This window comes from Cricetulus griseus, chromosome 2 (assembly GCF_003668045.3).
Source record: "Cricetulus griseus strain 17A/GY chromosome 2, alternate assembly CriGri-PICRH-1.0, whole genome shotgun sequence".
Taxonomy (NCBI): Eukaryota; Metazoa; Chordata; class Mammalia; order Rodentia; family Cricetidae; genus Cricetulus; species Cricetulus griseus.
The window spans coordinates 444,970,738-444,984,671 of NC_048595.1; the positions used below are offsets into that span (position 1 = coordinate 444,970,738).

At 44.3% G+C, this 13,934-nt stretch overlaps 1 protein-coding gene across 1 annotated transcript in view; it reads left to right on the forward strand.

Moving 5' to 3' along the window:
- Positions 1 to 235: 235 nt before the first annotated feature.
- Positions 236 to 13,934, forward strand: part of Farp2 (FERM, ARH/RhoGEF and pleckstrin domain protein 2) — a 95,827-nt gene continuing 82,128 nt past the window's right edge. Inside the window, exon 1 of the mRNA XM_027397671.2 lies at positions 236 to 319. The gene's annotated coding sequence lies outside the window, so the exon portion shown is untranslated. The remainder of the gene's footprint in view (positions 320 to 13,934) is intronic.

A 13,934-nucleotide genomic window follows, 5' to 3' on the forward strand; every position in this document is an offset into this window, starting at 1 on the left:
AGAACTCGCGGCTTTCCTAAGTCCCACCCAGCGTGCCGGAGCTCGGATCCACCCGCGGGGGAGCCGCACAGCGCGGCTTCTGACATTCGGGCTCTCACGCCCCGCCCTCCTCGGGTGGCCACCAATCAAAACTGCATACTGCGCTCGCAGACGCGGGTCGGGAGGACCCGCCCGCCGGCCAATCGGCGGTGCGTCCGCGGGGGCGGGCTGCGGGCAGGGGGGCTGCGGCGGGCGGGGGGCAGCAGCTCGCTGTGGGATCGGCGGCGCGGGCGGACGTGCAGGAGGCCCGGCTGGCGGCGGCGCAGGCCGGGGCGGCTCGGTGAGGACGCGGCGGCCGTGGCGGGGGTGGCGGGCGGGCGGGCGAGCCAGCCGCGCAGGGGCGGTGGGTCGAGCTTGGGCTTCCTTGGTTGGCCGGACCTCAGCAGAATCTGAGCCGGACCAGGCCTGAGGCTGGCGGTCCACCAGAGACAGTCCACGCCCGGCTCTGAGGCCTTCGTGAGGCGCGCCAGCTCCTCACCGAGTCCGCTGTTGACAACACGCGTCCGTGAACGGCCTGTCCGTGGAGGGCGAAGGGAGGACAGGCCTGGGTCGACACTGGCGTCGGCTTGTGTAAATGGGCAGGCTGGGGAGGGCCGAGGGCTGCAGGGTTCTGCCTGGAGCCTGGCTGTCAGCAGAGTCCTGAGGGCAGGGACATCACACGTGGGGACCAGCTGTCGAGGGAGGGGGCGATCGCGAGTGTGGGCGGGCGCCTCTCGTGGACTCTGCGTGTCCCGTGGGGGGTTAAAGGCCACCAGATTGCCCTCCCGAAGACCACCCCCTCCCCCAGCCAGTGCTCAACCAAGCCGGAGCCTTGGAAAGCAGCACCAAGAGCCACAAGTGAAAGCCCAGAAGGACATTGGCCACTCCCTGATTTTTCTTCTCAGCCTTACCTTCAGACCGGAAACTCAGGTGTCACTGTCCTAACGCTGCTGGGATCTGGAAATAGTACTGGCCCATTGCATTTTCCTCACCCTAGATTATAAACGCCTTTGCCGTTTACATACGTGGCAGTGATTTCTCAAGATCTTTCCTGTCCCAGTAACGGTGGTGAAAAATAGAAATTAAAGCAAGGCATTCGTGAAGGAAATAATGTCGATACATAGTGTTCAGAAAGAATGGAGAGACATTCCAGGCAGAATCTTTACAGGGTGGCTTTTCTCCCTAACTTTTTGATTCCATGAGGCGTTTTGTTTTTGTTTTTTTTTGTTGTTGTTGTTGTTGTTTTTTGACTGGGCCGCTGTGAAAATGTTTGGTAATTAGTGGGTTACACTGAATTCGCGTTGGTCTTGTGGAGACAGTATTATAATCGGTACTACTGTGTGCTAGATGAAAGAGGTCGTTTGAAATAGGGAGGTGTGAAGTAAGTAACCTTTACTTGTAGGCTAAATACATTTTTTGTGAATTTCTGGACACAGCAAGTCATTTGTGAAGTACTTTATGGCTGTTATTTTGTCAGTTTTGAAGTCTTCAAAGGAGACATGCCCAAGTTGCACAGCCTTCTCACATCTGCACCCCACATCCCCCCGGTTTTTATTGAGACGGTTTCTGTGGCCCAGGCTGACCTCCAGCTAACCTCTTAGTTTTGTGAGCGCTGAGAGTACAGGTGTACTCCATTCTAAAGCACAGGAAGAAGTTAACTGGTGGGTTTAGGGTGACGTTCTGAGATATGTGCACCACCAGCCATGGCTCTTGCTTCTCTTATGACCTTGCTTTGCTACATTTTATGGATGCTAATGGTGAGTTAGGTTCCTTCCTGTAAGTTCCTTTACCAAAGAGGAAGTTACTATGAGGTATATCCCCCATTTATCTCTGCCTTAGGTTCCTTATCCATAAAGTGGGTTTAAAATGTACTTACCTCACAGGGTTATTTAAGGACTAAGAATTAACCTTTGAAAGTTGTTACGATGCCTCTCAGTAAGTAAGTACTTCATGGACTTCAGTAATTGTTACTATCGAGTGGGAGAACAACCTGAGTAGCACAGGCTAACCCTGTGTGTCAGACGAGTTGGTAGAGAATTAGACAGTGACACCACAGTTAACCCACTTGGAGGGAAGGCTATGAACTATATGACCTAAGCAGAGATTAATCCATGGGTGATCCCCTGGAAAGCCATTGTGTTTCTTTGTGAGTTTCCCCCTTTCCAAACATTCCTGCATCTAGTCCCATGAACACTGTATTCAGACATTAACAAATTTCCTAAATTCTGCCTACAATTTCAGTTATACTCGTATTTTCCTTTTCCCCCCGTTCCCATCTGATTCCTCAGTTCCCTTCATGAGCTTTGTATATGCCAGGCAGTGCTAGGTGTGCAGCCGGAACACAGTGAAAAGTTGGGTCTGTTCGCTTGGGTCAGTGTGTGTTGAGTCTGATGATGGGAGGGTTTGACTTTATCGACAAAAGCTGAAAAGTTGAGTGAGGATCTCATAGGACTTAGTACGATAAATCCCAGTGTTATAATTTTCCTGGGAGTGTTTATGTTGCAGAGGATTGTGGCCTACTGTTTTGGGAAAGCAGCTACCAGTATGTAATATTTTGATTTTTGAAATCCCACTTTTAAAAAATAATCAGATAAGCAAACATTGTGTCAGTCAGGTAGTTAAGTATGTACTCTTGGCCAGTAAACATTCTTTGGCAAGCTCATTCCAGTCCCTTCTTGAAGCATAATTTGAACCATAATTTGATCCTGGAAAATATGCTTCACATATGCCGTTAACCTTAAAGGTGAAATCGTGTGCACAAATTCAGATGTAAAAACTGTGATGAGGACATAGACAGAATCAGGAGGGCAGAATGACTTAAGTGATTTTATTTTAGTCTTACAGGGTTATTTCCCACTAACCCTAAATACTAAGATAAAAAAAAAACCTGAGGACGGTTGGATGGCTGAATGGGTATAGGTGCTTGCCGCCAAGCCTGGTGACCTGCATTGGAACCAGGCACAAAAGTGGTAGAAAGAGAAACAATTTCCAAAAGCTATGCTCTGACCTCTTTATGTGAACAGTGTCAAACATGCACACACACATACACAAGTAAATGTAATTAAAAAAAAAACAAAGCCATGACGGGCATTGGTGGCACACACCTTTAATTCAAGCACTTGGGAGGCAGAGGCAGGTGGATCTCTGTGAGTTCCAGGGCAGCCTGATCTACTGAGCTAGTTCGAGGACAGCCAGGGATACACAAAGAAAACCTGTCTTGAAAAACCAAACAAACAAAGGCACCGTGACAGCAGGATACAATGCTTTGGCTCATCGCTCCTCCCCGGCCCATCCTGATCACATCCCAAGATAGATTTGGTAATGTCCCACCCAACTTCAGAACCTGCTTCAGTATGAACTTCCTTCTAGTTGACAGCCCAGTCCCAGGCATCTTCCTCTGCTCTTCTCTGTTGTCTTGAACTGACTATACCCTGCCTTTCCCCTAACTCTGTTCACACACAGGTAATGTGTCCACCCCACCTGAGGGAAACAGGGTCTGGCCACTAAGACCTGGCTGTCCTGGAACTCGCTGTGTAGATCTGGCTGACCTCGAACTCATAGAAATCTGCCTTCATCTTTTTCAGGAGTTCTGGGAGTAAAGGCCAGTGCCACTCTGCTCCACCTTGTCCCTTGCTTCCCCACCCCATTGAGCCTGAGCAGCCACTATAGTAAGTTTTGTTTTCCTTGCTGTGATTGCAGTGGACAAGTGGTCTTGAGTGCTTACTCAGTTGTTTTCCTTTCTTGATTAAACTTTTTTGTGCACACTGTAGAATCAGGGTGGGAATCAAGGTGGAGTTGAAGCCATCTGCAGAGGTGAGGAACTGCCAAGTCATTCTCCTCTATGAGCTGGAGTTCATTAAGCTATAGTGTGGAAACACTGTCACCTGTCACAGGTGGCTGTGAGCAATAAATGGCACAGTGTAAAACAAAGGGCTCAATCTGGGCCTCCTGGCAGTGGTGGTCACTTGGAAGTAGTAGCTACTGTCATGTGTGAGGATCGATAAGCCTTTTTGATTAGACTACTCCTCCACCTGCCAATTTCCCCTCTGTATCCTCACTTTATCTAGCATGCTTACACCATCTAACATTCCCACTGCATTGTAGGGATTTTTCTCCCTTAGAAGGGCCTACATCCTTAAGCATTTAGAATTTCTATATTATCAGAATAAGTAATCAATAAATGTTTGAAATACAAAATGATAATATATCATTAGTACAATGCAATAATGAAGTTTCCTGTGAGAGTGGAGTCTGATGGCTAGGTTTTGTGGAACCTGAACTGAAGCCTCCCTAGCATACACAAAGCCCTGAGCTTGATCCCATAAACCTGAGATAGTGGCACATTTCTGTGATCTCAACATAGGGTGGTAGACACAGAGAACCACAAGTTCAGGGTCAGCAAAGACAGCCGGGGCTACACAGAGAAACCTTGTCTCAAAAAACAAAAGTAAATAAATAAAAGTTTCAATACTGGAATTAATTTAGATATTGTGGCCTACTCCCCATATTAACTACTACTAAAAAAACTGATTTTAATAGACAAAATATTTAATAAAGCCTTGTAAGTTCATTTCCAACATCATCTCCTCCTTCCCAAACAAATCCCCACTAGTCAAGGAAAACACACTTGGGACCTTAACCCCACATGCTACTAGTTTATTCAAGATCAAGCATGGAGCATAAAACTGTCCCAAACAAAGTTAGCTTGATTAAAAACTAGTCTGGCTAAAGTTTCTAGGTGTCTCACATGGGCTTCTGTTCCAAGGTACTGGTAAGGCCCCAAGCAAAGGCCCCTATGGTCATAGGTTTCTGTGAAATTTACCAAAACTTACTTTGATTATAATCACTTGTGACTGTTGGATCTTTCTGGTTTAACTTTGCCTGCACCATTCTCCCCCATGAGAAGGTAGCTTGAAAGAGCAGTTGGCATTTCCGGGAGCCAGATAAGGAAGCATTAAGGTGGATGTACATGTAAGTTTCCGGTAGTTAATTTTATGTACATTCTAAACATGTTCCTAGACTTCTGTTCACATGCTGTGTGTCCCTAGGCACCCAACACGAGTGGGTCCACTATTATCTGGCATGGAAGGACATGGACAATGAAAAAGAAACACAACTGAGATACAAGGGGCCAGAAGCTCCTTTCTGAGAAAATCTTCAATAGATTCGTTAAACTCTAGGCAGAGTTCAGTTCTTAGAAGACAAAGTACAAACCCTTACTAATACAGAACTACAATTGTAAATATGCCTTAGATGTATATTTTTCCTTATTAAATGTAATTGTTTAAAACAGAATAAAAATCTTTCCACCACCCCATAAACACAAAGCTATTTGTGCACTATTATGAAATATACCTATATGTGAAATCATAAATTATGTATCCTACCAATAAAAAAATTATCAGCTATTCTAGAGGAATTTTAAAAAAAAACAACAAAGTGAAGCAGGCCATTACAGGTGTCTTCAGGAAGCTGTGTGATTTGAAAGGTAATATCCATCCATTACTGTAGACAGCTGGGAAAGAATCTTACATTGGAAAGTAGAGTAAAACTCAGTCCTTTACCTTCTCCCAGTGAGAACCACCATAAACATGTCTGGAGTTGTTTTTAGGGGAGGACTCGTTTATTTTGGCTCATGGTTTAAAATGTGTGATAATGGAGCTTAGTTTCTGGGAGTGCGTGCTCCATCCCAGCCCTCCCACTCATTAGCTAGACCATCTGGATGTGTGCATGGCAGCTGTGGAGGACTCTGGCAAGCAAAGGTAGTGGGTAGTGCAGATGAAGGCCAGAACTTGAAGCACCGCTACACCAACAGAGAGCTTCTTGTTTTTCCTCCACTATTCCCTGGCCTGTTGCTATCACAGTGTTCAGAACCTGGAGGTGAGCTTCAGGTAGTGACACGGGGAGCTACAGAGAAGCTCTCTAGTTTGAGCTCCAGAGGAGACTGGGGAAAGTCCACCATTTTTCTCTTTGCCTGTTGGCTTTTTTCCCTTTCTTCCTCTTGGAGCTCCATCACAGGCAAAGTACAATTTGTGGGTAAGCAGGGCTGCTAAAGCCCCAGAGTTCTGGCTACAGGACTGAAAAGAGAGCCTTATGAACAGGAAAATATACCAGAGAGATCAAAGAGAAAAAGTTTGAGAAAGTTGGTCCTTAAGGTTTTATAGACTTAGGTGCTCAACACTGAGCATGTGTGTGGGTCCTGAACTGAGAACCATGGTCTGGAGAGATGACTCATCAGGTAAGAGCACTGGCTGCTCTTCCAGAGGATCTGCGTTCAATTTCCTAAACCCATATATCAGTTCACAGCCAGTTCCAAGGGACCCAATGCTTTCTTCTGGCATCTGCAGCTAACATCAGGCTAAGTGGAACACATGTAGGGTTTTACTGAGGAAAAATCAGGGCTCTGAAGTGGAGTTAGCACTGAGACAATATGCCATAGAAGACTGCATGGGACTGGCAGCCTGAATCCAGCCAGGCCAGTGTCTGTGCATCAGAAATACCAGTATGCTCCACAGGAGTGAAGTAAGACCTACACTCCAACAGCTCAGTGTTTTGGAAGTCTAGGATATAATACAAAGATACTCATGTATGAAAACTCAGGGAAATGTCACAGGCAAAAGACAGACTAGAACTGAAGTGATGTAAATATTGAACTGATCTGAGAACTTTGTCAGTGTGCTGACTAGTGTTATGCCAATGTGATATCCGAAGTACAGTTATCTGAAAGGAGGGAACCTCAATTGAGAAAATGCCAACATAAGATCTGGCTGTGAGGCAATTTCTTAGTGATTGATGGGAGAGGGCTCAGCCCTTTGTGAGTGGTTCCATCCCTGGGCTGATGGTCCTGGGTTCTATAAGAAAGACTGAGTAAGCCAGGGGAAGCAAGTAAGCAGCCCCCTCCATGACCTCTGCATCAGCTCCTGCTTCTAGATTCTTGCCCTATTTTAGTTCCTGTCATGAATTCCTTCAGTGATGAACAGTGCTGGGGAAGCATAAGTCATATAAACCTCTCAACTTACTTTTTGGTCATAGTGTTTCATTGCAGCAATAGAAACCCTAAAATAGTCAGGTTTGTGGCCTTTGTGGCCATAAAATTCTTAGTGTTCATCGAGGAAATGTGTTACATAGTAAGACTATTTGCAGATATAATTAAGGGTACTAATCAACTAACCTTGAAATAATGAGGCTGACCTGAATTCAGGTGGTCCACCCATGTGATCAGAATTCTGTGGGAATCTATCTCCAGATGATACCAGAGAGGTGGAGAGGTTAGAAACATGTGTTTTCAGTGTGTTTTTTCTGCCTTAGAAGGAGCCAGGAGCCAAGCATGAAAGTGGCTTGTTGTTATACGCAGGGGGTTAAACCTGGGCCTACAGTGCTTGCCTAGTACTTATGAGACCACCACACAAAGACTTTTTTCAGTTATAGAATTTTTTTACATAAAATCAGAACATCTAGTGATTGAAGCACCAAGTGAAGGAAATTATAAAACTATTTACTGTTGAGATGCTTAAACAGCTAGGGGGAGAAGGTAAAGCTGTGAGGTTGATAAATGTCCATTGTCTCCAAAGATGCACCTTTGACCAGCTGTCTTGTTTATTCTGTGCTGTTTGTGTGAGGGGGTCTTTATTCTTTAGCTACTGATGGACATGCCCAGGTCAGAAGACTGATTGCAGAGCTTCACGAGGTTTATTTTAGTTTTGGTTATAAGTACTATAAACTAGTTGACACATCACCTTCCACACTTTTTTTCCATTGAGCTGCTTAAAGCAGTTGTGGGTCAGTGACAGAGTTGGGACTGGATCCTGTCTCTGATCGTTCTAAAAATTTCCACTGGATGTCTGCTGTCCTCGTTCCAACAAATACCTGCCTCACTCTGGTTTTTGGTCTGGTATGTGTATGTATACTGTGGGTGTGCACATGTGGGGATATATGTTGACTTCAGGAGTTTTCTTGAATCATTTTCCACCTTACTTTTGGAAACAAGGTCTCTTTTTAGATGTAGATCAAATGAGATCCAATCATGAATTTGAATACTTCGTGCCCAGTTTGTGGATTACAAGGTATATATGGCCTTTTTCCAAGATCTGTGTCACTTGGGGTGGGTTTGAGGTTTCAACAGACTCTTGCCAGTCCCAGTGTGTCTTTCTCTTTCTGCTTCCAACTGTCGGGTCAAGATATAAGCTCTCGGCTGTTGCTAATCCAGTGCCTTTGTTTTGCCACTATGGACCCTAACCCTGAAACTGTGAGCCCCAAATTTCTTTATAAGTTGCCTTGGACAACTTATATTTTTTGTCACAGCAATAGAAAAGTGACTAAGACACTGAGAGCTCACAAATTAAGCAAGACTGGTGGGCCAGCAAACTCCAAGGAACTGCCTGTCTCAGCCTTCCCGGCACTGGGATTACAAGCACACCTGGGTTGTGTGAGTTCTGGTGTAGCAAGCTTTCTTGTTGGACTATTTTTGGATTACCAGCCTGCAAATAACAACCATAGAGACATTATTAATTATGAAAGCTTGGCCTTAGCTTAGGCTTGTCTCCACTCACTCTTATAACTTAAATTAACCCCTTTATACTAATCTATGTTCTGCCACGTGGCATTACCTTTCTCTGTACTACCCATCTTGCTTCCTCCACATCTGGCTGGCAACTCTGCTTTTCTTCTTCCCAGAGTCCTCTCTGTCCCCAGAAATCCTACTAGTCTCTTCCTGCCTAGCTACTGGCCATTCAGCTCATTACAGCAGTCACAGCAATATGTCTTCACACGGTGCATAAATACCTCCCAGCATTCTGGGGATCCACACTCATATCCTCACGCTTGCACAGCAAGCATTTTACAACTGAGTCATCTACCCAGCTCCTCTGTGACCTTTAAAGTCTTAACAGAAGTTCTTGACTGATCTTCCTGAGGTCTGAGAGGCCAGTGTTTTCTGTAGGTTCACTTGTTCACATTTGTGCAGGGGATGAGTCCAGGTGTGGTTTCTGCAGTGCTGAGGCTGCTTCAGCATCCATCTGGCAGTGCAACTGTGTCTAGAGAGGTGGTGTATATTTATACAGTGAAACTCCTAGGAAGGGTGTGGATGTTCATACCTGCCCGTCTGCCTAGCTAGCTGTTTCTCATCAGTTCTTTGAACCTTGCCCTATAATATAAAACCCGACATTGTTTTTCAGCTTCTGTTATTGATTAACTTGCTTACTTACTATTTTAAAAAAAAATCAGTTGTGCTTAGAGAATGAGGGAACCATCTTTTGCTATACTGCAGTAGTGTAGCCCAAGGTTAGGGAACTGGGAATCCATATATTATCAGCTATGAAAGTTGACTCGATGGCCAGTGAGATGGCTCAGCCAGTAAAGGTGCTTGCTGACAAACCTAATGACCTGAGTTCTGTCCTTGGGGCCCACATAAGTTCGTAACATTGAGGAGATTTTAGACCTGTTAGAAAATGATTAAATATCATATTCTGTCTCTTTGGTTAATCAATAAGGAAGTTTGCTTTTTAATTTAATTCTCCCATAGGAACCCAGGGTTTCAAGGAAGGCAGATGTCCACTTCCCAACAGCATTCTAGCTAGATACATTACTGTGAATAGTAGACTGGCTTTTGTTCAGGGAGAGCAAGGATCTTGGTAACCAGATCGAGGCTCAAAGCTGACTCTGTGGCTTATGTGTTGCTGGGCAGCCTCTTTTATTTATTTATCTATTTATCTAAGCAGTTTTACTGCAGAGATTTCCCATACACATTCCATCCTATACATCCCCCTACTGTCAGCAGCCCTTACCAGAATAGACAACTGTTACATCACCACCATCCCCAAAGCCTTTGCCAACTTTTAAGCTAAATTTTCCAACTTTAGGAAATGACATGTCACAGGTTTTTTTAAATTATTTTTTAAATGAGAACATAACCAAAGCAGCCAAATTTGTAGTGAATGGTACAAAAGGATGGAAATTGTATCCAGCTACCAGAGATATTTTTAGGAATGTAGACTACAAAGCATTCCATTCACTTGGAAAAAAGGATAAGAAAATTACTTGAGCCCCTTATATAGGTTGCTGGTTCTTCGAACTGCCTTTCTGTGGACTTCTGGGGGTGGTGCCCCAGCAGATGCCAGGACAGGGCAGAAGTGGACCATAGGCTCCCAGAACTGTAGGCCTCGTTCTGTTTCTGTCCTGGCCTTCTTAGTATTTATTTATAAGCACACAAAGCAAAGTTCATTCTTGTTAGGTCATATTTTACATAAGGCAGAGCTTTCCCCCCATTTTTCCTCATGTCACACAAAAGCAAATGATACTGAGTGATTCTGCAGCAAGAGCCCAGAGATGAAGGTTAACCAGCATTCCCTACACGGGATTGCTTACCAGTTTTCTATCAAGTTCTTTTCATCTCTCCTCAACTTAGCAATACACTGAGCCCTAAAGTCTTTGCCTTAAGTCCCTGTCTCAAACTTTGTCTTAAAGCTGAGTACTTCCTAAGTGGGTAGTTCACACCATATCACTCACTGTTGCAGACTAGCAAGCAGATTTGTCATTGAAATTGCAGCAGAGTGCCTCCTGGGTCAATTCTTATCCAAACCAGTGTGAATAAGAGTGTGTTAGGACTCTGGGTCTCAGCTGCAGCCCTATGAATGACTCTCTTTGAACCAGATGAAAAGAAAGACAAAGGTCACTGCTCAGAAGGTGTGTAAGCTTGCAGAGGTTTCTGTGGCGAGCCTCATAGTTCAGGAGAGCTTTGATATCCCTCCAGTTCTTCTGGGTCTTTTGTTCTCATGGCCGCTGAACTAATTACTGTTAAATGAAAAAATCACAGCTAGGATTAGAGTTAAGCTGTTTTAAGTATATTTTTTACCAAATATACATATACAGCATGAACTTATGGCTTAATTTTATAGGGTTCTTTTTTAAAGATTTGTTTTATATGTGTGTGCACATGCATGTTCATGCAGGTGTCTTCAGAGGCTGAAAAGAGGATGTCAGATTCCCTGGAACTAGAGCTACAGGTGGTAGTAAGCTCCCAGATGTCAGTGCTAGGAACCAACTCCAGGTTCTTTGCAAGAATAGCAAGTGCTCTTAACTGCTAAGTCATCTCTCTAGCTCCATTTGGTTTGTTTTTTTGAGAGAGAAAGTTTAAGAGCATTTGTTCTTGCAAAGGACCTGGGTTTGATTGCCAGCACCCACATAAGAGCTCACAACTGTTCATAACTCATTTCAGGGATCCAGTGCCCTCCTCAGGTGTCAGGTATGCATGTGGTACACAAATATACATGCAAGCAAAACACTCATACAAAATAAATAAATCTCTAAAAAGAAAAGAAGGGAGGGATATAGGCAGGCACACAGGCTTGCTCCTCTTTCATGGTTCCCAGCATGCACATGATGGTTCACAGCCATCTGTGACTTCACTACCAGAGGATGCAGTGCTTTCTTTTGACCTCCACAGACTCCTGAAGGCATGTGACACACGCATACACACAGAGACATAAATAAATGAATATTTTTTTTAAAAAGAATGCCGGTTCAGTTCTCAGCACCCATATGGTGGCTCATGACTGTCCATAAGTCAAGTCCAGGAGATCTGATGCTCTTTTATGACCTCCTAGGGCACTGCATCCTTGGGGTACTCAGACATACATGCAGGAGAAACACGTATGCACTTAAAAAAGATTTTAAAAAGGTGTGGGGGGGGCTAGAATGATGGTCCAGTGATTAAGAGCATTTGTTAACTTAGAGTCTTACTATGTTAGCCCAAGCTGGTCTTGACTTGTGACCACCTGCCTCAGCCTCCTAAATACATGTGTATACTACCACACTGTGTGTATACTACTACACTGTGTGGCTTAATGCTTTGTAAAGTGAACACTGTCTGCCCTAGGAGTACTTACCCTGTGCCCTGTTTATGCGAGAGAGGGGCTCATGTCCTGAGGGAACTAGCAATAATTTCCTTGCATTTTCTTTTTATGTCTTTTTCATCTTAGTGTGCACTTCTAGGCCCTATGGTTATCCTTCATTTTCTTAGGACTGTGTGGTTAGATGCAAATATTTTATAACAAACACAAGCTGGGCAGTGGTGGCATATGCCTTTAATCCTAGCACTCAGAAGGCAGAGGCAGGTAGATCGCTTTGAGTCTGTAGCCAGCCTGGTCAGCCTACATAGAGAAACCTGGTCTTGAAAAATGAAAAACAAACAAACAAACAAACCCAAAACAAAACAGAAAACCTGAAGAATTTCTCCCTTTCAACATAGTAGCTGAGCCAAGTGTCATATACCCATAGCCCAACATGGGGGAAGCTGAGGCAAGAGGATGGACTAAGTCAGGAAATATAACAAAACTCTGTCTCTAAATTAATACATATAAAAATACAAGTGAAAGGGCTGGAGAGATGGCTCAGGGGTTAAGAGCACTGACTGTTCTTCCAGAGGTCCTGAGTTCAATTCCCAGCAACCACATGGTGGTTCACAACTATCTATAATGGGATCTGGTGCCCTCTTCTGGCATGCACTGTATACATGATAAATAAATAAATCTTTTTAAAAAAATACAAGTGAAAATCATTACATAATAAGATAGCCTCTAAAAATATATTTTGACTTTAGTAGCCTTACTTAAGGGAAGATTTACCTTGATGAGCAGAGTAAAAAACACACCTTATTTCAGAAGAACTAACTTGAGTTCGTTGGTTTTCCAACATCACTCTTAAAATACTCAAGAAAAACGACTCCAGGGAGAGGCGTTTATTCTGAATCAGTCTCAGGTGTCAGTCCATAACCACTTCCCTGTGGCTCCTGGGCCCATTTGTAGTGAAACAGCATCACGGCAGAGAGCGTGTGGAGTATCGAGTGCTCATCTCAAGAGAGGCAGAGACACTGACCCCCACTGGCCTACTTCCTGCCTGCAAGTAGTCCCTACGGCAATAATGCCATCCAATTATGAACCTGTCAGTAGGTTAATCCACCATAGGATTAAAGCCCTTATAATTCCATCAGTTCTCAAGAGCCCATCAGATGGGACCTTTGGGGACAGTTCACACTCAAACTGTAGCAGATCACTTGATGATTCGGTATTTGATAAATGTAAACTGATGAAGAGGAAATAGAGGCCACTGTTTGTATTTTCGTCTCCTTCCACTTTGGAGGTATCCCAAAGGTAGAAGTCTCCATTTGCAGTCTCTTCTGTGTTAGCGTTTTGTGGGAGTCAAGGGCAACGTTCATGGTTGTAGCTCTCAAAGCCCACTAGTGTTAACTATCAGTGTGCACACTCATAAGTGCTTATCTGCTGCTTGATGAGACAGTGCAGTTTCTTTAATGCCGAGGATACTAAGGAACTACTTAGCTGGCAGACACAGTGAGAGTACAGACTGGACTGGAGAGCTTCCAAAGAATGGCAGGTCACAGCTACCTGAGCCTCACATCTAAGTGGTTGTCCTGTTCTTTGGTTTGAACTAGCTTTACACAAGGATTGAGATGGGAAATTAACTTGGTACAATTATGTACCACTTTGTCACTTTGCTCACGTTACACTTGTTTTTAAAATATTTAGTTGTGTGCATATGTGTGAATGCACATATGTGTCACATTAGTGGAGGTCAGAAAATTTTCTGGAGTCCGTCTGTCCTTCTACCATGTGAGTCCTGGGTATAGAGCCCAGGTCACTGGGCTTGGTGAAGTGCCTTTACTTGCTGAGCCTTCTCACTGGCCCTCATGTTGCACTTTGCCAAAAGATTTTAGCCTCTTTTGATAAACTGGGTCCACGCAGCACTTCTCAACTGAGCTCCTCATGCATGTGGCTTTAAGAAGGAATTGGTTGGCAGTGAGTCCTGAAGAAGCTTTTCAAATGTAACTCTACAAGATTCATTGTTTGGTTTGTCTAGCTAAGTAAGACATGCGTGAAAACAGGACAGGACCCACAGCAGTGGTT